The sequence below is a fragment of the Muntiacus reevesi genome, chromosome 4, assembly GCF_963930625.1.
Source record: "Muntiacus reevesi chromosome 4, mMunRee1.1, whole genome shotgun sequence".
NCBI classification, from domain to species: Eukaryota; Metazoa; Chordata; class Mammalia; order Artiodactyla; family Cervidae; genus Muntiacus; species Muntiacus reevesi.
In genome coordinates this window covers 156635253-156661549 of record NC_089252.1, presented here as the reverse complement: position 1 = coordinate 156661549, position 26297 = coordinate 156635253, and the positions used below count along the sequence as shown (strand labels likewise).

The window sequence follows — 26297 nt, the reverse complement described above, 5'->3', positions numbered from 1 at the left end:
AAGTATTCCAATCTTCTTAGTACACAGAGAAATCAGGGAAATTCTAAAACTGCCTCTGAGCTTCCCACACCAGTTATACAACTTCAAATCCTTGGCATTTGTGGAGAGAGGTAACTGATACTGACATGTTCTGAATGAGAATTGTAAACTAGAGAAAAATTTGTGGGTAAAGTCTTGTCTGAAAATAATATAAACAGAAAAGCAACTTATTCTCAGTAAGATTTGGCAGGCCCATTCCCACAGGAGGCTCTATGGGGAGCAGAGTCATAAACAGTGAAATTCCCTTAGAGATGATGACAATCTACTTGAGAGGCTGACCTTTTGGCATAGCCTAATTTCCTTTGGCACAAAGATAAGATATAAAATTGGCAGTATTCCACTCTGAGATTATTTTAAATGTCAGACAGTTGATCCCATAATTGACTCCCCTCCCTCCCCAATATCTTCTTTTGTTTTTAGCTGAAGCTGAAGATGTTATTTAGGTGAGGGGTTGGACCATTTTAAGGAGTTACTCAGTTTTCCTGGGTGTCTTCCATGTAGCAAGGAGGTATACATACTATTAAATTTCTTCTTTTTTTTTTTTTTAAACAAGCCCGGTAGTTGAATAAAAAGATTACTAGAGTAGGAATATTCACTGAAGGTACCAGTGCTGAGAGAAACAGGATTTAATTGGGAGTCAGCTGACTTACCTTCTTGTTCTATCTTGGCCATTAATTAGTTGGCTTTGTCAGTCTTAACCAATTATTTAAAATGACTGAAATTCAGTTTCCTCACCTATAAAATGAAAGAACTAGGATCTAGGAATTATTAGTTGGAGGACAGTCAATATTGTTTTGAGGAAGATTCCCAGGCTGCTTGGACCTCGTTAGGAAAGGAGACTGTAACCAAATAGTAATGTGTGCCAGGGTAAGACATGGTGAAGAAATGGCTGGAGAAGGGCACATCACTACCCTTGAACTCAATCATTTTTAAGAGCACTTACAACTGTAAGATTCTATCACTATTCATTGAATATAACTAACCAGAAAGCCCATGATAGATCATTTCAACAAAAATACACATTTAGGAAATATAAAGAGCTAAGTAATGAACAGATGGAAAATTCTTTATTGTTAAAGACTTAATTTGAAAAGATCATGACTATTTTAAAGCAACCATTAAAAATGAAAAGTAAACTCAATGGTAGCTAGTAGGTTGCGTAGATAAAAACCTAAAATCATGATCAGAACATGGTCATTCATTTCTTAGACCTGAGGCAATACTATGCCTATCAGGTATAATATCCAGCACTTCATTAAAATGCCTTATACTCTACCTGTCATACCATTGTAAAACTCTAAACAGCTACAGCACCATTTAAAAAACCACTGTAGGCTTTACCACATAAATTAAAAGAAAATGCAGGAAGAAAGAGATATGGCAATTGACTGTCACATTTTTAATCCATGGTTTTGCTGCTGTTATTGGGGAGATCATTAACCTATTTATCCATTATTGTGCATTAACAAAAACTTAGCTAAAATATACATTAATCAAACAACCAACTAGAAATTTTTTAGAGTGATTTTTAGTCTAGAATAACTTACACATTCATAAAAATATTTTGAAGTGCATTCTGATAAAGTTGTAAAATCATATAAGTATAGGGAAACGACAGAAGTTAACAAATTCAAATTCATTTCCTCTTGTGAAGCTTGGTACTCAGTTATCTGACCATAGAGGATTAACTGTCCTTGGATCAAGGTTATAGTAAAATCTAGTAGCAAGATAATATACTAATGATGAATTTCAATATGACTGAAATTTTCCAGATAATAAAACCTAGTTAGTCCATATGATAGTTTTGAACTTTACTAGCACTCTGAAAAGAATAAAATAAAAATATTACTAAAAAAAATGTAAAATCTGCCTTCATATGTTCTTGGCAGCTTTGATAATATTAATTTTTTTCTATAATAAACATCATCATCAAACATCATTTTGTATTATATAAACAAAAACATGTCATTTAATGTCTTTTGGTCCCAGAAGCCATCTTTGAGAATCTGAATGGGAAGAATATTTTTCTTGCTTCTAAGCTAATCCTTTAAAATTCTGATTGTGGGTTACTTTTATATCTATTAAATGCATACATATGATATTTGAGATTTTCTGGCTTTAGGGATTGGGCAAGTCATTCTGGAATATCTTTGACCTAAAAGTAAATTGCTTTTGTTACCCTAAAAATAATGAACTAAGTTATTCACTCATAAAACAAAATATTTATTGAGCCATGCACCATTCCAGGTGCCACAGCAGTGAACAGCTTCATGAATGTGTGACATGTGCTATTGCATAGGCCCATGCTTAGAAGAGCTGGTTTAACGCTCTGTTGTTTAATGCTCTTGAAGTTTTTAATGTCCCTGGTCTTGCAGAGAAGTGAGATCTAAATGGCAGGTAGGCGCTAGATCTTATGACAATAGTAGAAGAACATTCTATGAAAAGGAATAGCAACAAAAACTAGAAGCAAAAAAAAAAAAATAATAATAGTTAAATGATTTAAAGGAGATAGCTAAGATATGAACAAAAGACTATAAAACAATCAATTTGAAAAAGAATCAAATATGACTTAAATAGTCATAGGAAAGAAACCCTTCAATAGATGGGCTAACCATCAGATTAGACCCCAGTGAAGAAAATCAAAGACTGGAGAATGATCTGATATAACTTCCCAGAACATGGCACTAAAAAGACATGAAATAGAGACAGAGAAGGCAGAATGTGATGGCCAACATGCATCTCACTGAAATTACAGAAGGACAGAGGAGAGAATTTGGGAAGAGGGACAATATTTTGAGATACAGGATACTGAGAATTTTTGGTAACTGATGAAAAACAAGACTTCATATTTATGAAGAACAATCATCACTAGCAGGATAAGTAAAATTAAATTCATATCAATGTACATTATGGGAACTACAGAATACTAAAGACAAAGAACAGGGATTAAAGCATCTAAAGGAAGCAAAGAATACTTTAAAAGTAAATGAAAACTAGCCTGGCATCTGGCTATTCAGAAGACTATGAGATGACATTTTCAAAGTATTATGAGAAAAAACTGTGAATCTAGATTTCTGTGACCAGATTATTATCAATAAACAGTGATGCAAAAATAAGCAAAATTTCAGACGACTCTTGGGAGAGCTGTATATCAATACTCTTGTAGAAGAGGCTTCTGAAGGATACAGTAGAAAGAAGAAATAGATACATATATTTATATTTATTTATATATGTATATATTTCTTCTTAATATATAAATAAATATAAATATATATATTTCTTCTTGGACTTGCTTGGTAGCTTAGCTAGTAAAGAATCTGCCTGCAAAGCAGAAGACCCCAGTTCAATTCTTGGGTCAGGAAGATCCCCTGGAGGAGGGCATGGCAACCCACTCCAATATTCTTGCCTGGAGAGTCCCATGGGCAGAGGAGCCTGGTGGGTTATACTCCATCAGGTCACAGAGAGTCGGACATGACTGAGTGACTAGGCACACACATATTTCTTCTTATATATAGTCATATATTTATGAATGTAAGTTTAGAAAAAAACAGAAGGAAAAATATGGAACAAGAAATTATGAGGGGATGGCCAAAATTGTAGAGAGGGAAGACACTGAAATAATCTCCTCTCATCAGTTCAGTTCAGTTGCTCAGTCGTGTCCGATTCTTTGTGACCCCATGGACTGCAGCACACCAGGCTTCCCTCTCCATCACCAAATCCCAGAGCTTACTAAACTCATGTCCACTGAGTTGGTGATGCCATACAATCATCTCATCCTCTGTTGTCCCTGTCTCCTCCTGCCTTCAATCATTCCCAGCATCAAGGCCTTTTCCACTGAGTTAGTTCTTCACATTAGGTGGCCAAAGTATTGGAGTTTCAGCTTCAGCATCAGTCCTTCCAATGAATATCCTTTAGGATGAACTGGTTGGATCTCCTCTCATGGGCACACCAAAATTATATCTACTTATAGAGCAATTATCTATAAGAACAACCTGAAGACTACCAGGGAAGATTTTGCATAACTAAATACATAAATAAGGAACCACAATGAGATGGGTAGTAGGACCAAAGATGGGGTATAATCAGGACTACCAGGTTGGTGACCCACAAGTGGGAGGAATATCACAGTCATAGAGATTCTCCTCAGAGAGTTATAGTTCTGAGCCCCACATTGGGCTCCCCAGCCTGGGGATCCTACACCAGGAAGACGAACTCCCAGAAGGTCTGGCTCTAAAAACCAGCAGGGCTTACATTCAGAAGAGCTTGAAGAACTTCAAGACAGAGACTCCATTATCAAGGGCATATGCAAAATGTGACACACTCTGACTTCCCAGCACAGAGGGGCTTGTGTCAGGCCCACTTGCTGATCTTGGAGAGCTACCTGGAGAGGTAGGAGGCAATTGGGACTTCCTGTGGGAAGGAGATACTGGCAACAGCAAGTTTGGAGAGCTAATTATACTGTGATAACACTGGCTCCAATACTTTGGCCACCTGATATGAAGAGCTGACTCATTTATGAAAACTTTGATGTTGGGAAAGATTGAAGGCGGGAGAAGAAGGGGACAAGAGAGGATGAGAAGATTGGATGATATCACTGACTCAATGGACATGAGTTTGAGTAAACTCCAGGAGTTGGTGATGGACAGGGAGGCCTGGTGTGCTGCAGTCCATGGGGTCACAAAGAGTTGGACACGACTGAGCAACTGAACTAAACTGAACACTGGCTCTGGCAAGTGCTATTTTGGAATCTTTCCTGTAGCTTAGTAGTGGTGGGAACCTGCCCCAGGGTTAGCACCAACCCTGAGGTGCTAGTGCAGAAAGACTGGGAGGGACCTGGTCCCATATAACAGCAGATGTGAGTCGCCTGGGCTGGGAGTCAGTCCAGCCTACACATGCCCACGGCAGTCAGTCTCCCCACATCAGAAGAGCATATACATCCCATTTAAAAGATACCCCTAGAGCATATAGTTCCAGCGAACAGGGGGGACCGTGTTGCCCGGACACATAGGAGATCTTCTATATAAGGTCAGTTCTTCAAGCCTGGGGAAATGTAATGACCTGCCTAACAAAGAAATAAACACAGAGAATTGAGCAAAATGAGGAGACCAAGAAATATATTGCAAATGAAGGAACAAGAAATGAACTCAGACAATGAACTACACAAAGTGGAGATAAGCGATCTATCTGATAAAGTATTCAAGGTAATCATCATAAAGGTGCTCAGTGAACTAAGGAGAAGAATGGATGACCACAGTGAGAATTTCAACAGAGTTACTAGATATGAAGAACCAAATAGCTGAAATATATAATAGCTGAAATTAAAAAGTGCACTAGAAAGAATCATTGTAGATTAGATATTGCAGAGAAACAGATATATGACCTAGAGTAGACAGAGTAGTGGAAATCATCCAAGCAGAACAGAAAAAAAAAAATAAAAATAAAAAAATGAAGGTAAGTTTAAGAGACTCAGAGACAATAAGTGTCATACCTAAATTCATATTATAAGGATCCCACAGGAGAACAGTGGGAGAGAGAAGTAGAGAAATTATTTGAAGAAAGAAGAACTTAAATTTTCCCTAACCTGGCAAGGAAATAGACATCTAGGTCCTGGAAGCAAAGATAGTCCCAAACAAGCTTAATCCAAAGAGGTCTATACAAAGACACAATAATTAAAAGGGCAAAAATTAAAGATAGAGAATATTAAGAAAACTGCAAGAGAAAAGCAACTGTATAGAAGGAAACTCTAAAAAGACTGCTATCTGACTTTACAGCAAAACTAGAAGAGAGTGGCATGATATATTCAAAGAAATGAAAGGAAAAAAATCTCGAAAAACAATACTTTATCTGGCTAGGTTATCACTCAATTTGAAGAAGAGATAAAGAGTTTTGCAGACTAGCAAAAGCTAAAATAATTCAGTACCACTAAACCAGCTTTACAAGAAATGTTGAAGAGACTTCTCTAAGTGGAAAAGAAGAAGGGCGCAACTACAAATATAAAAATCATAAAAGGGAAAATCTCACTGGTGAAAGAAAATAACACTAGGGGTAGCAAAACAAAACCTCATTAAGCTGGAAGGAATGTTAAAAGACAAAAGTATCAAATCATCTATATTCAGAATAAGAATTTAAGAGATACACAAAACAAAAAGATGTAAAACATGATGTCAAAAACATGAAACACTGGGGGTATTAAAATGTAAGGTGGTTAGAATGTGTTTGAATTTAAGAGATTATCCACTTAAAATAATCATATATTTATATATGTGTATTACACACACATATATATACATATATAGTTAAATATGAACTTCACAGTAATAACAAACCAAAAACTTATAACAGATAAACACACAAAAAAGAATGGAGTTCAAGCATAACACAAAGCTAGTCAAATTACAGAGGAAGAGAGAACAAGCAAAAGGAGCCCCCCAAAACAGACAAAAAACTCCAAACTACAAAATAAACAGAAAAAAAGAACAAAAGGACAATCAGTATGATAATCAATAATTAACTTTAAATCAACAATATGTTCTTATCCAAATGCATAGGCTGGATGAACAGATATGAAAACAAAATCTGCATATATGCTGCTTACAAGAAACTGACTTCAGGTTTGAAGGCACACACAGACTGAAATTGAAAAAATGGAAAAAGATGCTGCATGAAATGTAAATCAAAAGAAAGCTGAAGTATCAACACTTCTATCAGACAAAATAGACTTTAAAACAAAGACAGTAACAAGAGACAAAGAAGAACACTGCATGATGACAAAAGGATCAATCCAAGAAGAAGACAGAACAATTGCAAATATATATTCCTTCAATGCTGCAACACCTAAATACATAAATTGAATAGAAACAAACATAAAGGGAAAAAAATTGACAGTAAGACAATACTAGTGGGGGGACTAACATATCACATAAATCAATGGAAAGACAATACAGACAAAAAACAATAAAGAAACACTGGCAATAAATAGCACATTAGATCAGATGGTTTAGTAGATATACAGAAAATATTCCATGCAAAACAGGCAAAATGTACATTAAAAAAAAAAATGCATATGGGACTTTCTCCAGGATAGAAAACAGTCAAAATTTAAGAATACTGAAATTACATTAATTATGTTTTCTGACCACAAATGTATTAGATTATGAATCAACTAGAAGAAAAAAACACCCTACAAAAAGCACAAACGTGGACTGTAAACAATACTAAACAACCAATGGGTCACTGACAAAATCAAATAAGAAATTTAAAAAAAAGATGTAGAAACAAGTAAAAGTGGATAAAAACACAGTGAAATATGTAATATGCAACAAAAGCAGTTCTAAGTTTAGAGTGATAAAAGCCTACCACAGAAAATGAGAAAAATCACAAATAAATGATCTAATCTTTCACCAAAAGGACTAGAAGAAAAACAAAAAAATCCAATATTAATATTAATGGAAAGAAAGAAAAAAGAAAGATCTGAGCAGAAATAAAATAGAGACTAAAAAACATAATAAAAGAGACCAATGAAACTAAGAGTTGGTCTTTGGAAAAGATAAGATTGATAAAGCTTCAGCTAGATACATCAAGAAAAAAAAGGACTCAAATTAATAAAATCATGAATGAAACAGGAGAAGTTATAACCAACAACAGAATTACAAAGGATCATAAAAGGTTACTATGAATAATTATATGCCAATGTAATGGACAAATGAGAGGAAATGGCTAAATGTCTAGAAATCTATAATCCCCCAAGACTGACTTAGGAAGAAATAAAAAATATGAACAGACTAGTTAGCAGCAAATAAATTGAATCAATAATCAAAACTACTCACAACAAACAAAAGTTCAAGCCACATGACTTCAGAGGTGAATTCTACAAAAACTTAGAGAGCTAACATCTATCCTTAAAACTATTCCAAAAAAATGAAGAGGATGGAACAGTTCTGAACTCTATACAAGACCAGCGTCATCTTGATAATACCAGACCAAGGCACTACAAAAAAATAAAATTATAGGCCAACATCACTGATGAAAACAGATGTTAAAATCCTCAACAAAATATTAGGAAACCTAATTCAACAATATGTTGACCTCTTCCTAGGCCTGCTCGAGTCGGCGGCAAGAACCTTTGGCCGCCTCTACAAGGTCCCGGCCATGTTCAGCTCCAGCGCCAAGATCGTCAAGCCCAAAGGCGAGAAGCCGGACAAGTTCGAGTCAGGCATCTCCCAGGCCCTGCTGGAGCTGGAGATGAACTCGGACCTCAAGGCTCAGCTGCGGGAGCTGAACATCACGGCCGCCAAGGAGATCGAAGTTGGCGGTGGCCGGAAAGCTATCATCATCTTCGTCCCCGTCCCGCAGCTGAAGTCTTTCCAGAAAATCCAGGTGCGCCTGGTGCGCGAGCTGGAGAAGTTCAGTGGGAAGCACGTCGTCTTCATTGCCCAGAGGAGAATTCTGCCTAAGCCAACTCGAAAAAGCCGTACGAAAAATAAGCAGAAACGTCCCAGGAGCCGCACTCTGACCGCCGTGCACGACACCATCCTGGAGGACTTGGTTTTCCCCAGTCAGATCGTGGGCAAGAGGATCCGCGTGAAGCTGGACGGGCAGCCGACTCATAAAGGTCCATCTGGACAAGGCTCAGCAGAACAACGTGGAACACAAGGTTGAAACATTTTCTGGTGTCTATAAGAAGCTTACGGGCAAAGACGTTAATTTTGAATTCCCAGAGTTTCAGTTGTAAAACAAATGACTAAATAAAATATTATTCACAGTAAAAAAAAAAAAAAAAAAAAAGAACAATATGTTGAAAGGATTAGGCACCATGATTAAGTGGGATTAATCCTAGGGAAGCCAGGATGGTTCAATATCTGCAAATACATCAATATGAAACCTCACCTTAGCAAAAAGAAAAAAAAAGATCATTTCAATAGATGCAAAAAAGGCTTTTGGAAAAATTCAAAATGTATTCATAATACAAACTCTTAACTAAGGCGGTATAGAGGGAACATACCTCAAAACATAAGGATAAATATGACAAACCCACAGCCAACTTCATATTCAACAGTGAAAAGCTGAAAGCATTTCCTCTAAGATCAAAGCGATGATAAGCATGTCCATTCTGGCCACTATTATTCATCACAGTATTGAGATTCCTAGCCACAGCAATCAGAAAAGAGTACCAAATAAATAAATAAATAAATAAATAAAAGGAATCCAAATCAGAAAGGGAGAAGTAAAACCATCGTTGTTTGCAAATGACGTGATATACTACATAGAAAATTCAAAAGACACTATCAAAAACTATTAGAAATAATAAGTAAATTTACTAATGTTACAGGATACAATATTAAATACTTGTACTCTGAAAACTGTATTACATTAATGAAAGAAGTTAAAAGACATAAATAAATGGCTATATATAAATCTATGCTCATGAATTGGAAGAATAAAATTGTTAAAATGTCCATACTACTTCAGTAAATCTACAGATTCAATGCAATGCTGATCAAAATACCAAGTACATTCTTTTCACAGACCTAGAACAAATAATTACAAAGTTTTTATGGAAACACAAAGACTCAATATCCAAACAAATCTTGAGAAAGAACAAAGAGGTAACATGCTCCCTGATTTCTAACTATACTAAAAAGCTATAATAATCAAAACACCGTGATACGAGCACAAGGTTAAACATATACATCAAAGAAAAGAACTGAGAGCACAGAAATAAATCCACACATATACGGTCAATTAATCAACAACAAAGAATATAAGATTATATACAGGGGAAAAGACACTCTTCAATAAACAGTGTTGAGAAAACTGGACATCTACATGCAAAAGAATCAAACTAAATTACTTTATCAGACAGTGTACAAAAATAAACTCAAAACAGATAAAAGAATTGAAATTAGGAACTGAAACCATTAAACTCCTTGAGGAATACATAGGCAGTGGGTTCTTTGATCTCAGTCTTAGGAATAATTTTTTTGGACTTGTCTCCTCAAGGCACAGAAAACAAAAGCAAAAATACATAAATGGGATTATATCCTACTAAAAGGCTTTTGCACAGTGAAGAAAACTATCAACCAAATGAAAAAGTCATAGATAGAATGGGAGGAGATTTATGCAGCTAATATACCCAATAATGGATTAATACCAAAAACATCTAAAGAATTTTTACAACCCAACATAAAAAACCCACACAACTAAATATGACCAGATGATCCTCACAGATATTTTTCCAAAGAAGACAGAGAGATGGAGGCACACAAAAGAGATTTGGCATCACTAACCATCAAGGAAATGCAAATCAAAGCTGCAATGAGATATCACTGCACACCTGTCAGAAAGACTATTATTAAAAGGACCTTAAATAACAAGCATTGGCAAGGATGTAAATAAATGGGAAACCTGTGCACTGTTGGTGGGAATGCAACCTGTTGTGCCACTGTGGAAAACTGTATTGAGGTTCCTCAAAAGATTCATAATAGAATAGACCTACCATATTATCCACCAGTTTCACTTCTGGGTATTTACCCAAAGGAAAAAACCATTAATTCAAAAAGATAAATGTGCCCTTATGCCCACTGTAACATTATTTATAACAGCCTAGATATGGACACAACCTTGGATAGATGAACGTCCATGGATAGATGAATGGATAAAACAGATGTTACACACACACACACTGGAATGTTACTCATTCATAAAAAGTTGAAATCTTGCTTTCTGCAACAACACGGATGGACTTGGAGGGTACTATGCTAATTGAATAAGTCAGACAAAGACAAATACTATGTGAACTCACTTATATGTGAGATCTAAAACAAAGAAAACAGAACAAAGACATACTTATAGGTATAGAAAATAAACAGGTGGTTGTCCGAAAAAAGGCAGGTAGGAATTGTTGGGAAAAACAGGTGAAAGGAATTAAGAGGTACAAACCTCCAGTTATAAAATAAATAAGCCATGAGGATGTAATATCGGAGAAGGCAATGGCACCCCACTCCAAAACTCTTGCCTGGAAAATTCCATGAACGGAGGAGCCTGGTAGGCTGCAGTCCATGGGGTTGCGAAGAGTCGAACGTGACTGAGCGACTTCACTTTCACTTTTCACTTTTATGCATTGGAGAAGGAAACGGCAGCCCACTCCAGTGTTCTTGCCTGGAGAATCCCAGGGATGGGGTTGCACAGAGTCAGACACGACTGAAGTGACTTAGCAGCAGCAGATTCTTAGTAAATTTGTATGGGGTAGATGACTAAGGTGACCATTTCATAATGCATGCAAATGTCAGATCATGTAGCACACCTGAAACTAACATAAAAATGTATATCAGCTATTTTTCAAGAAAAGAGAAAGAAATTATGAACAGAAAACTGTTTTGCATGTGGATAAATGTAAACAAAGATGTAATTTGATGAACAGGCACTGGTTAGAATGGAGGGGGAAATTACTACACAGGCTATTCAGAAGACATGCCTAATAGCTGAAATAATAACGAAAAGATGTGACAAACAAAATTAACAAAAAGAAAACTGGTGAAACCACACAATAGAAGACATAACGGATTTTAAGGCAAAATTAGTCATCAAGCATAAATGACTCATAATAATAAAACGTTCATTTCATTGGAAAAATATAATAGTTCTAATCTTGTAAACACCTGATTAAATATACTTCAAGCTTTGCAGAGCAACACTATGTAGAGCAACACAGTTTTCAAATAAAACTGACAACTTCACAATCATGAGGATAGAGTTTAACATTCATTCCCAAAACTGCTAAGCTAATAATTATTATTACCTGTCAAAACCAATTTACTTACTATTCTCATGTTATATACTTATGCTTCCTCTAGTGTTCTCTGGTTCCTCTGCCCTTAGGTTGTTCTGCCACTTTTGCTAACCGCAGTACACCACAATCGGGACACAGATTGGTGACTTGAGGCAGCAATATTTACCACATGATTCCCAGGCTCAAGGTATTTTTCTAGTCTGTGGTGTCACAGCACTAAAGCAGAAAAGATCTTTGCTCTCAAGGAGCTTACATTTTAAGTGGCCACACAGAAAAAAACAGATGAACATACAAATATGCTTATATTTATAAATATAAACACAGTATCATTATTACTAAAAAGAGAAACAAAAGAGAGTTAAAAGTACAATGAGTCCAGCAGGGATAGTTTTATTATTTTTTTTAATAGGGATCTCAGGTAACGACTCTAATGTAAAGCGATGATTGAGCAGAGACGGAAGGGAGACGGCCAGGAGGTATCTGAAGAGAGAGCTTTCCAGGCAAGTGTGGAAGCCCAAGAGGGAAGCCTGCTCAGTATCCACAAGAACAGGAGCTGCAGCAACGAGAGCAAGGAAGACAGTACTGGAAGGCGAGGTCAGAGAAGCATGTTTCACATGAGCAGAGTGTATAGGACTTTGTAGGGGTGGTTTTTATTCCAAGGTTTTATTCATGGGAAACCATGAGAGTCCTGCATAGAACAGCAGTGTGATCTGTCTTCCGGCTGTAAAGGGCTGCTGTGGAAGTTTTGTGGAGGACACAATAGTGGGGAGGTTGTGGAGGGGCCAGGGCTAAAGCAGGGAGATGAGTTTAAAAGGTTTCTGAAGCAATCCAGGGAAGAGAGGCCAGGAGTTGGAAACAAGGGTAGTAGAAGGGGAGGGAAGAAGGATTCTGCATCTGTTGTGAAGAGGGCCACAGGATAAATGATGAGTTTTTCCAGGCAGCAGCAGCCACCCACATTATACTCTTTCTTTCAGGTTCTTAGTGCCTCTGATTTTTTTTTTTTTCTTTTCACAGTCCTTACTCCCATAGGCTATTGGCATGTAAAAACCATACTTAAAACTGATCTATTGATACATGTGTTAAAAAAAAAAAAAAAGCTTTGAAGAAGTTGTAAATACTGCTGACAGGTCTCACTGAAAGATCTATTCTTTAAAAAATGCTTCTGGTATTTTGATAGGGATTGTAGTGACTCTGATATTGCCTCTGGTTGTATGGTCTTTTCAACAATATTAATTCTTCTAATCCCCCTGTTTCTGTTGTCTTCAGTTTCCTTCATCAGTGTACTCGTAGTTTTCTGAGTACAGGTCTTTTACCTCCTTAGGTAAGTCTATTCCTAGATAGTTTATTCTTTTCGATGCAGTGGTAAACGGTATTCCCTCAAATTCCCTTTCTGATAACTCATTATTACTATATAGCAATGCTACAAATTTCTGTATATTGCTCTTGTATCTTGAAACTTTACCAAATCCATTGATGAGCTCTAGTAGTTGTTTGGTATCATCTTTAGAATTTTATGTATATAGTATAATCATGTCACCTGCAAACAGTGACAGTTTTATTTCTCCTTTTGCAACCTGGATTCCTTTTATTGTTCTTGTCTGATTACCTAAAATGGCTAATATGTTGTATAAAGGGCTTCCCAGGTGACTCAGTGGTAAAGAATCTGCCTGCCAATGCAGGAGACTGGGTTTGATCCCTGGGTAGGGAAGATTCCCTGGAGAAGGAAATGGCAAGCCACGGGAGTATTCTTGCTTGGGAAATTGCATGGACAGAAATCTGGCAGGATATATAGTCCTTGGGGGTCACAAAGAGCCGGACACAATTGAGTGATTGAGCGCACACACACACACACACACACACACACACACACACACAATGAATAAAAGTGGCAAGAGTGGGCATACTTGTCTTGTTTAGAGGAAATGTTTTAACTTTTCACCATGGAGTGTCATGTTATCCATGGGCTTATCATATATGGCCTTTATTATGCTGAATTATGTCCCCTCTATGGCCTTCCTGGTGGCGCAGTGGTAAAGAATCTGCCCTTAATGCAGGAGCACTGGTTTGATCCCTGAGTTGGGAACACTCCCTGGAAGAGGAATGGCAACCTATTCCAGTAGACTTGCCAGGACAATCCCATGGACACAGGAGCCTGGCAGGCTACAGTTCACAGGGTCGCAAAGAGTTGGACATGACTAAGGGACTGAGCATGCACACATGCTCCCTATATACCCACCTGCTGAAGAGTTTTTATCATAAATGGATGTTATTATTATTGTCTAGTTGCTAAGCTGTGTCTGACTCTGCCACCCCATGGACTGCAGCATGCCAGGCTTCCCTGTCCTTCACCATCTCTCGGAGTTTGCTCTAACTCATGTCCACTGAGTCAGTGAGGGGTGTTGAATTTTGTCAAAAGCTTTTTCTGGATCCACTGGCATGATCACATGGCTTTTAGGCTTTAAACTGTTAATGTGATATATCACATTGACTGATTTGTGGATACTGAACCATCCTTGCATCCATGAGATAATCTCACTTGACCATGGTGTATGGTATTTTTACTGTATTGTTGGATTCAGTTTGCTAATATTTTATTGAAGATTTCTGTATCTATGTTCACCAGTGATATTGACCTATAATTTTTTTGTGTGATATCTTTCTCTGATTTTGGTAGCAGAGAGGTTCTGGCCCCTTACAATGCATTCAGAAGTATTCCTTCCTCTGCTATTTTTTCCTAATAGTTTGAAAAGGATAGGTGTTAATTCTCTAAATATTTGGTAGAATTCACCTGTGAAGCAAAGTTTGGACTTTTTATTACTGGTTCAATTTTAGTACTGTAATGGGTCTATTCATATTTTCTGTTTCTGCTTGGTTCAGTCCTGGAAGATTGTACGTTTCTAGGAATTCGTTTCTTACAGATTATCCATTTTATTGGCATACAGTTGTTTGTAGTAATCCATTTGTATGGAAAGACAAAACACTCTGAAAAGCAAAAACACCTTGAGAAAAAAAGAGTAGGACTAGCGGCATCACCCTCCCTGACTTCAGACTATACTACAGAGATACAGTAATCTAAATAGTATGATACTGGCAGAAAAACAGACACACGGATCAATGCAACACAACAGAGAGCCCAGGAAAAAACCCACTTTTATGACCAGTTAACCTATGACAAAGAGGCAAGAATATACAATGGATAAAAGACAGTCTCTTCAATAAGTGGTGCTGGGAAAATAGGAAAGCTACACACAAAAGAATGAGATAAGAACATTTCCTCACACCACATACAGAAGCAAACTCAAAATGGGTTAAAAACCTAAATAAATGTAAGATCAGAAACTGTAAAACTTGTAGAAGAAAACCAAGGCAAAACACTTTGCTATAAATCACAGTAGTTATTTATTTTTTTTTTTTATTTGTCTCCTAAGGCAAAGGAAACAAAAGTAAAAACAGACAAATGAGACTTTGTCATTGTTGTTTAGTTACAAAGTCATGTCCGACTCTCTTGTGACCCGATGAATTTTAGCCCTCCAGGCTCCTCTATCCATGGGCCTTCCCAGGCAAGAACACTGGAGTGGATTGCCATTTCCCTCTTCAGGGGATCTTCCTGATCTAGGGATTGAGCCTGCATATCCCGCATTGGCAGGCAGATTCTTTACCCCTGAGCTACCAGAGAAGCCCAAATGAGACCTAATTAAACTTAAAGGCTTTTGCATTTGAGGACACAGTGGGAGAAAGAGAGGTTAGGACAAAATGAGAAAGTAGCGTTGACAAATATACACTATTATGTCTAAAACAGGTAGGTAGCAGGAAGCTATTATATAACAGAGGGAGGCCAGCCTGGTGTTCTGTGACGACCTAGAGGGGTGGGTTGAGCGGGGAAGAGAGAGGCTCTAGAGGGAGGGGATACATACATATCACTAATAATCAGGGAAACACAAATAAAAAACAGTGACATATCACCACATACCTGTCAGAATGCTATCACCAAAAAGACCACAAACAACAAATGTTGGGAATGATGTGGAGAAAAGGCAACCCTTTCTACACTGCTGGTGTGAATGTAACTTGGCACTGTGGAAGTTCCTCAAAAACCTAAAAATTAGAACTACCATATGATCCAGCAATTCTACTCCTGGACACAAGTCAGCCATAACAAAGAATGAAAACTTGCTGTTTGCTACAACACAGATGAATTTGGATGGCATTATGCTTAGAAATAAGTCAGGTAGAGAAAGTCAAATACTGTATGATATGACTTATGTGTGAAATCTGAAAAATAATACAAACCAGTGAATATAACAAGAAAGAAACATACTGATAAATAGAGAACAAACTAGTTGTTACAAGTGGGAAGAGAGAAGGGGGAGAGGCAAAATAAGGTAGGGAATTAAGAGGTGCAAACAAGTATATATAAAATAAATGAACTACAATGATATACTGTATGGCATAGGGAATACAGCCAATATTTTATAATAACTATAAATGGAGTATAATTTTTAAAAACTGTGAATCACTATGTTGCACATCTAAAAATTATGTAATATTGTAAATCAACTATACCTGACTAAAAATCTATTCTGTATAAATAACCTGTCCATTAAAAGGCAAAGGGATGTGAGAGGAGTCGGAGGTGATACTTCCTCAGTAAGTCAGGTACCTTGGAAACTGGATCTGAGTGGGCAGTTCAGTCAAGATCTTTGACAAAAGACAGAGAAAGGGGAGTTACCTGGCCTTTTCTTCACTTTTGTTTGCTGAATGGAAAAAAAGAAAAGATAGCTGAATGGACATTTTAGAAACACAGGCAGAGAGCAGAAAGCTGTGGGGAGAATTCATCTAGTTTCATGGGTAATTGAAGGGGTCCCCGAACCCCTGCTAGGAACTGGGCTGCAAAGCAGGTGGTAAGTGGCAGGCAAGTGAGTGAAGCTTCATCTGCTGCTCCCCATCTATTTCATTGTGGCCTGCATTATCTCCCTCTTGCTCACATTATCACCTGAACCACTCCACCCCTCTGTCTGTGAAAAAATTGTCTTCCATGAAACCAGTCACTGGTGTCAAAAAGCTTGGGGACTGATGGGTAATTAAGTAAACCAGCAAGAGACAATTAATGGCTAGTTATTCATTAAACACTTTCTTAGCTATAGCAAGTTCCCTGAAATTTTTACAGCCTTTTTTCTGATACTGACTGCTCTCTGAGAAAGCTTAGAATAACAAAATGTTAGCTAAAGCAGAACAGATTATTTAAAATCACATGACCATTTGTATTTGAATATCCAAATCAATTTTACAAGGGCTCTGGAGAATGTAATTTCAAAACAAAAACAAAAAATGTTAATTGTTGTGAAATTTGTATTTTAGAGTTGATTTCCCTGATCTTTCCTAAAACCTCTGAAGTTGAAATATCAGGCCAAAAGCTCTCAATCATTTTGAAAATGAAAGGAAGGATATGTTGGAACCATTCCATTGCCCAACAAATTGTAAATTAATCTTAAGGGAAATATCTAACTGACCGTAGATGCCTGACAAATTTTTTCTAGAACAAAATCCCTTTCCCCTAAATACTACTAGATATATTTCTCCCAAGCTCCAACTAGAAGTGACATGATGATTACTGCATTTATCATTTATCTGCATATTATAAAATTCAAGTAAATTTCCTTATAGTTCAACTCAGGAAAAAGATCTTAAAGGTAATTTAGACAGTATACAAATGGTTAACATTGTAATATTTGAAAATTCTCTTAAGTGTTTAAATTACATACAGAAAACAATTTAGTTTTGTCCTGTAATAATGAAATTAAAATATTTCAAAATAACTTTTCAGAATTTAAAACTGGAAATAGCTTGGATGTCCTTCAATCAGTAAATGGTTAAAAAGTGTAATAGCCAGTACTATGCAATACTAGCCAGCAATAAAAAGGAGCAAACTATTGATATATCAATACAAATCTCCAGAGAATTATGCTGATTAAAAAAGCTTGTTTCTGAAGGTTACATACTTAAAGGTTATTTAAGACCTTTAAGTATGTAACCTTTAAAAAAGGTTGTAAAGAAGGTCACATTCTTAAATGATGAAATTATTGAAATGGAAAACATGTTTGTCAGCGGTTAAGGGAAGGGGTGGAGAGATTTGAGTGGGGAGGGTGGAGGAAAGTGGTTGTGATTACAACAGCAATGTCAGGGATCCTTGTGATGGAACTGTATCTTGTCTGTGCTAGTGGATACACAGGTGTACAACTGCAACATAAAAGATACAGACATATACAAATAAAACTGGGGAAACCTGAATAAGATTGGTGGATTGCAATAATGTCAATAGCCAAGCTGTGATATTGTAGTATGGGTATGCAAAATGTTATTATCGCGAGAAACTGGGTAAGGAGGACATGGAATCTTTTTCAGTTTTTCTTCTTAATTGAGGTAAAATTGGCTTACAACATTATCTAATATTTATGTGGACATTATAATTTGAATTCTGTATACACTACAGTGTGCTCAGTACTAAAGGGCTGATGATTAATTCCATTCCACTAATTTTGGAGATGGTATCCTTTACCGTACAGAAACTTTTCAGTTTGATGGCAGTCTCATTAATTTATTTTCACTTTTTCAATTTTTTATCTTGCCAGAATCCAAAAAGACACTATTAAGATCAATGTAAAAGTGTACTACTTATGTTTTCTTCTAAGAGTTTTATGGTTTCAGGTCATACATTCAAGTATCCAACCCATTCCCTGGTGGCTCAGCGATAAAGAATCCACCTGCAATGCAGGAGATATAGGAGACATGGGTTCAATCCCTGGATTGGGAAGATCCCCTGGAGGAGAGCATCACAGCCCACTTCACTATTCTTGCCTGGAGAATCTCCATGGATTGAGGAGCCTGGTGGGCTACAGTCCATAGGGTCTGAAAGAATCAGACATGACTGAAGCGACTTAGCATGCATGCATTCAATCCATTTGATCCAGTTTTATCAATTGGTGTATGACAGCGGTCGATTTTCATTATTATTTGTGACTGTCCAGCATCCCCAACATCATTTATTAAAGAGGCTTTTCTTTCTCCAGTGTATGTTTTGGGTCATTATTTTTGTAAATTCATTTCATTTCAGTTCAGTTGCTCAGTCGTGTCTGACTCTTTGCGACCTCATGAACCGCAGAACGCCAGGCCTCCCTGTCCATCACCAACTCCTGCAGTTCACCCAAACCCATGTCCATTGAGTGGGTGATGCCATCTAACCATCTCATCCTCTGTCGTCCCCTTCTCCTCCTACCCTCAATCATCCCTAGCCTCAGGGTCTTTTCAAGTGAATCAGCTCTTCACATCAGGTGGCCAAAGTATTGGAGTTTCAGCTTCAGCATCAGTCCTACCAAAGAACACTCAGGACTGATCTCCTTTAGGATGAACTGGTTGGATCTCCTTGCAGTCCAAGGGATTCTCAAGAGTCTTCTCCAACACCACAGTTCAAAAGCATCAATTCTTTGGCACTCAGCTTTCTTTATAGTCCAACTTTCACATCCATACATGACCACTGGAAAAACCACAGCCTTGACTAGATGGACCTTTGTTGACAAAGTAATGTCTCTGCTTTTTAATATGCTGTCTAGGTTGGTCCTAACTGTCCTTCCAAGGAGTAAGCATCTTTTAATTTCATGGCTATAATCACCATCTGCAGTGATTATGGAGCCGAGAAAAATAAGGTCAACCACTGTTCCCCCATCTATTTCCCATGAAGTGATGGGACCGGATGCCATGATATTAGCTTTCTGAATGTTGAACTTTAAGCCAATTTTTTCACTCTCCTCTTTCACTTTCATCAAGAGGCTCTTTAGTTCTTCTTCACTTTCTGCCATAACAGTGGTGTCATCTGCATATCTGAGGTTACTGATATTTCTCCTGGCAATCTTGATTCCAGCTCCAGCCCAGTGTTTCTCATGATGTACTCTGCATATAAGTTAAATAAGCAGGGTGACAATATACAACCTTGACGTACTCCTTTTCCTATTTAGAACCAGTCTGTTGTTCCATGTTCAGTTCTAACTGTTGCTTCCTGACCTGCATACAGGTTAATCAAGAGGCAGGTCAGGTGGTCTGGTATTCCCATCTCTTTCAGAATTTTCCACAGTTTATTGTGATCCACACAGTCAAAGACTTTGGCATAGTCAATAAAAGTAGATGTTTTTCTGGACCTCTCTTGCTTTTTTGATGATCCAGTGGATGTTGGCAATTTGATCCCTGGTTCCTCTGCCTTTTCTAAAACCAGCTTGAACGTCTGGAAGTTCACAGTTCACATATTGCTAAAGCCTGGCTTGGAGAATTTTAAGCATTACTTTACTAGCATGTGAGACGAGTGCAATTGTGTAGTAGTTGGAGCATTCTTTGGCATTGCTTTTCTTTGGGATTGGAATGAAAACTGACCTTTTCTAGTCCTGTGGCCACTGCTGAGTTTTCCAGATTTGCTGGCATACTGAGTGCAGCACTTTCACAGCATCATCTTTCAGGATTTGAAATAGCTCAACTGGAATTCCACCACTTCCACTAGCTTTGTTCATTGTGATGCTTCGTAAAGGCTACCTGACTTTGCATTCCAGGATGTCTGGCTCTAGGTGAGTGATCACACCATCATGATTATCTGGGCTGTGAAGATTTTTTTTGTACAGCTCTTCTGTGTATTCTTGCCACCTCTTCTTAATATCTTCTGCTTCTGTTAGATCCATACCATTTCTGTCCTTTGCATGAAATGTTTCCTTGATATCTCTAATTTTCTTGAAGAGATCTCTAGTCTTTCCCATTCTATTGTTTTCCTCTATTTCTTTTTGCACTGATCACTGAAGAAGGCTTTCTTATCTCTCCTGGCTATTCTTTGGAACTCTGCATTCAAATGGGTATATCTTTCCTTTTCTCCTTTGCTTTTTGCTTCCCTTCTTTTCACAGCTATTTGTAAGGCCTCCTCAGACAGCCCAAGGAAACTAATTTCTAAATTAGTTGTCTGTATATTTGTGGGTTTATTTCTAGGCTCCGACTTTACTATTGATCTGTATGTCTCTTTTTCTGACATTATCATGCTATTCTGAAAACTACAGCTATTTATTATACCTTAAAGTCAGGAAGCACGATACCTCCAGATTTGTTCTCAGGATTGCTTTGGCTATTCAGGGTCTTCTGTGGTTGCAAATTTTGGTTTTTTAATTCTATTATTTGTGAAAAATGTCATTGGGGTTTTGATAGACATGTTTTGAATATGTAGCTTGCATTAAGTAATATGGACATTTTAACAATGTTAATTCTTCCAATCCGTAAGCATGAAGTATCTTTACATATCTTTGTGTCTTCAATGTCTTTCAACAATGGGCTATACAGATTTCAGTATATACGTTTTTAATCTATTTGATTAAATTTGTTCCTAGGTATTTCTTTTGCTGTGAATGAAAATGAGATTATTTCCTTAATATTGCTTTCTGCTAGTTTATTGTTATTGTATAGAAACACAATAAATAATTTTTTATATTAATTTTGTACTCTGAAACTTTACTTCATATATTATTTTTAATTTTTTATGGTTGTCTAAGATTTTCTACATTTGAAATCATCTAGTGACAATTTTACTTATTCCTTCCTAATTTGGATGCCATGTTTGCTTTTTTTTTTTCCTTGACTAAATGCTTTGGCTAGAACTTTCAACATTATGTTGAATAAAAGTGAAAGAATGTGTATTCTTGTTTTTGATCTGAGAGGGACAAGTTCTAGTTCTTCATCATTGAATATGTTAGCTGTGGGTCTGTCATGTATGGCCTTTATTATTTTGAGGTATATTCCTTTGATACCCATTTTATTGGAAGTTTTTATCATAAATGAAAATTGAAGCTTATTTAATGTTTTTTCTGCATCTTTTGAGATAATCACATCATATAATTTTTATCCTTCAGTTTGTTAATATGGTTGATCACATCGATTAATTGGTAGATGTTAAACCATCCTTGCATCTATGGAATAAATTCTACTTGATCATCATGTATGATCCTCTTAATGTATGTTTATTTGATTACCAATATTTTGTTGAGTGTTTTTGCTTCTATGTTCAAGATATATTACCTTCTAATTTCTTTTTGGGGGGGTTTTCTAGTGTTGTTTTGGTATTAGGGTAATATATACCTTATAGAATGATTTAGGAAGCATTGCTTCCCCTTCAGTTTTTTGGAAGAGTTTGAGAAGGACAGGTATTAAAAATTTCTTGAATTTGTTTGGTAGAATTCATCAGTACATGCTTTTGGACCTGGACTTTTCTATTTTGGGAGTTAAAAAAAATTATTGTTTTTCATAATTATTTTAAAAAATATTATTTACGTAGGATGTGTTGGGTCTTAGCTGCAGAATGTTAGCTCGTTGTTGCCACAGCATGGGGAATCTTAGGCCCCTGAAAGTGAAAGTGAAAGTCACTCAGTCGCTTTCAACTCTGCGACCCCATGGAATTAAAAGACAATATCCAACTATACAGTCCATGGAATTCTCCAAGCCAGAATATTGGAGTGGGTAGCCTTTCCCTTCTCCAGGGGATCTTCCCAATCCAGGGATTGAACCAGATCCCCTGCATTGCCAGTGGATTTTTTACCAGTTGAGCCAAAAGGTAACCTCCTTAGACCCCGACCAGAGATCAAACCTGGGCCCCCTGCATTGGGAGGATGGAGTCTTAGCCAGTGCACCACCAAGGAAGTTCCAGAAACTTTTTGATTACTGTTTCAATCTTCTTACTAATGAGTTTTCTCTTCAGATTTTCTCTTTCTCCATAATTCTATCTTGGAAAGTTGTATGATTCTAAGAATGAATCCATTTCTTCCAGATTGTTCAATATGTTCATAGTAGTGTCTTATAACCCCCCCCCCCCCTTTTTTTTTGCCCCTATGCAATCCATTGCAGCTTCCTTCACTTCTAATTTTATTTGAGGCTTCTTTCTTTGTGAGTATAGCTAATGCATGTCAATTTTATCATTTTGAGTTTTGGTTTTTCAGTCTTCAACTCATTTATTTCCACTTTGATTTTTATTATTTCTTTCTATTCTACTGATTTTGGGCTTCATTTCTTCTTTTTCTAGTTCCATTAGGTGTAAGCTAAGATTGTGTATTTGACATTTCTCTCATTGCTTGCAGTAGGCCTATATTGCTATAAAAATACCACTTTTGCTGCTTCTCACAGATTTTGGTATATCATTTTTTTCATTTGTGTTGAGAAATCTTTATTTCTTCTTATTGCTGATTTCTAGATTTTTACTGTTGTGGTCAGAAAATACGTTTAATATGATTTAAAACTTCTTGAATTTACTGAGACTTGTTTTGTGGCCTAATATGTGATCTATTCTGGAGACAGTCCCATGTGTACTTGTGAATGTATATTCTGCTGCTCTTGCATGGAATGTACTATATACATGTATTAAGTCCACCTGAACTAATAATTTTTCATTAAGGCTGATATTCTTTGCTGACTTTCTCTCTGGATTATCTATCCATTGATGTAAGTGAAAAGAAAGTGAAAGTGAAGTTGCTCAGTCATGTCTGACTCTTTGTGACCTCATGGACTGTAGTCTGCCAGGTTCCTCTGTCCATCAGATTTTCCAGGCAAGAATACTGGAGTGGGTTGCCATTTCCTTCTCCAGGGGATCTTCCCAACTCAGGGATAGAACCCAGGTGTCCCACATTACAGGCAGACTCTTTACCATCTGAGCCACCAGGGAATCCTTTCCATTGATGTAATGGGGTGTTAAATGTCCCTATACTTATTGTACTGCTGCCAGCTTTTACCCTAGATGTGTTAATAATTGCTTTATTTATTTTGATGTTCCTATGTTAAGTGCATATATGTTAATAGATATCATGACTTAATATCCATCCATGTCTCTTAATACCTTCTTTAGCTAAAGTCTTTCCTTTCTGATCTGAGTATGGTTACACCTGGTTTCTTTTGGCTGCTCAAAGTATCACTTCATTTCTAGCCTATGTTTGTCCTTAGAGCTGAGCTGAGTCTCCTGGGGGAAGCATATAGTCGGATATTGCTTTTAATCCATCCAGCCGTAATGTATATTGTGATTGATGAATTCAGTCTGTTTACATTTAGGGTGATTACCAGTAGATACGGACTTAGAACTGCCATTTTATCTTTTGTTTGCTGGTTGCTCAATATCTCCATTGATTATTTTTCCTTGAGTTTCTGTTTGCTATTTTACTTTTGTGGTTCTCCATAATTTTTTATGTTTTTAAATTTTCAATGCTTTTATGTCTGTTCTACATTTTCGCTTTGTGGTTACCAGGAGGTTTATATAAATAGTCTTTCTTTTCCATCAAGATAGCATTTTATCTTCAGATTTCATCCTTTTCTTCTTCCCCTTTTATTGTCACAAATTACCCCCTTGTATGTTGCAAGTTTGTTGACAAACTGAGGTAATTTTTAAAGCTTTCTTTCCTTTTAACATTTATGCTATCATTGTTTAATAACCTATTCTGATATAGAAATTTAATTTTCTGACTCTATTTATCACCTTACTCAAGTTTTATGTATCTTTGCAATTTCATTTCAGGTAGAAAAGTTCATGTCAACATTTCTTGTAAGGAATGTCTAGTGGTGATGACCTCCCTCAGCTTTTGTCTGTCTTGGGGAAGCCTTTATTTCTCTTTTATATCTGAATGAAAACTTCACTGGAATATTCTTGGCTGATAAGTTTTTTAATCTTTCAATATTTTCAGTTTTCATTCTCTTCTGGCCTATAGAGTTTCTTCTGAGAAATGCACTGATACTCTACCGGAACATAAGCCTAACTGGTGCCCATTTTTGCCATAGCTGCCTTTAAAATTCTTTCCTTATGATTGACAATGTATTTTGGAGAACATCTTTTTGTATTTAGATAATTAGGTGTTATGTTAGCTTTGTTGATTTGAATATATAGCTCTATCCTTGTGTTTGGAAAGTTCTCAGCTATTATTTTTTCAAATAAACTCTGTTTCCTTCTTTTTATTCTTCTGGGATGCTCATTATGCTTATGTTGTCTTTTCTAATGGTGTGGAATAGTTATTATAGGGTGTTTTTTTTTTAATCAGTTCTCTCTCTCTTTTATTTAAATCACTTTAAAATTTTTATATTCAAGGTTGCTAATTCTCTCTTCAATATGGTCAGTACTATTTCCAATGTTTGTAAGAATTTTTCACCTCAGTTAGTGAGATTTTTCAGCTTCACAATTTCTATTTGGTTCTTTATTATAATTTCAATGTCTAGCAAAGTATCCTGTTTGATAATTAATTTTATTTCTGAACTCACTGAATTGCCTTTGTGAGTTTTCTTTTAGTTTGTTGAGTTTCTTCATGCTAGCTATTTTGAATTCTTTATTAGTTAAGATACCAACCTTATCAGACTTTAAGTTTAGTTTCAGAAGTTTATTATTATTATTATTTGTGTGTGTGTGTGTGTGTGTGTGACATACTGTGTTATTGTGGTTTTTCATGGTGCTAGATGAGTCATTCTCCTGTTGGTATATTTGAATAGCAAATTGAATAGCAAACAACTTTCTTTCTAGGCAAAGCTTTGGGCAGGAGAAGAAGGAGATGACAGAGGATGAGATGGTTGGATGGCATCACTGACTCAATGGACATGAGTTTGAGTAAACTCTGGGAGCTGGTGATGGACAGGGAAGCCTGGCATGCTGTGGTCCATAGGGCTGCAAACAGTTGGACATGACTGAGCGACTGATCTGAACTTGATTTTTTTAATATAAACTTTTTATTTTCTATTGGGGTATAGCTTATTAACAATATCATGATAATTTCAGGTGAACAGTGAAGGGACTCAGTCATACATATACACGTATCCATTCTTCTCCAAACTCTCCTCCCATCCAGGCTGCCAGAATAACATTGAGCAGAGCTCCATGCACCATACAGAAGGTCCTTGTTGGTTACTCACTTTAAATATAGCACTGTGTACATGTCCATCCCAAACTCCCTAACTGTCCTTTCTCCTCATTCTTCCCCCTGGAACCCGTAAGTTTGTCTCCTAAGTCTGTGAGTCTCTTTCTGTTTTGTAAGTAAGTTCATTTGCATAGTTTCTTTTTCAATTCCACATACAAGGGATGTCATATGAAATTTCTCCTCCTCTGTCTGACTTACATCACTCAGTCTAACAATCTCTAGGTCCATCCATGTTGCTAAAAATGGCATTATTTTCATTCTTTTTAATGGGCGAGTAATAGTCCATTGTATATATACTACATCTTCTATATCCATTCCTCTGTCAATAGACATTTAGGCTGCTTTCATGTCTTAGCTATAGTAAACAGTGCTGCAATGAACAATGGGGTGCATATTTCCTTTCAGATCATGTTTTTCTCTGGATATATGCCCAGGAGTGGGATTGCAGTGTGATATGGTTGCTCTATTTTTAGTTTTTTTAAGGAACCTCCATACTGTTCTCCATAATGACTATACCAATTCAC

The 26297-nt window shown here is 36.7% G+C and overlaps 1 protein-coding gene and 1 pseudogene across 1 annotated transcript in view; one reads left to right on the top strand and one right to left on the bottom strand.

Annotated features, from left to right (window-relative positions):
• The window catches only part of SLC2A13 (solute carrier family 2 member 13), a 484362-nt gene that overhangs the window by 50074 nt on the left and 407991 nt on the right, over window positions 1-26297 (bottom strand). The gene's annotated exons all lie outside the window — the stretch shown is intronic.
• On the top strand, window positions 8151-8798 carry LOC136166134 (small ribosomal subunit protein eS7-like; annotated as a pseudogene).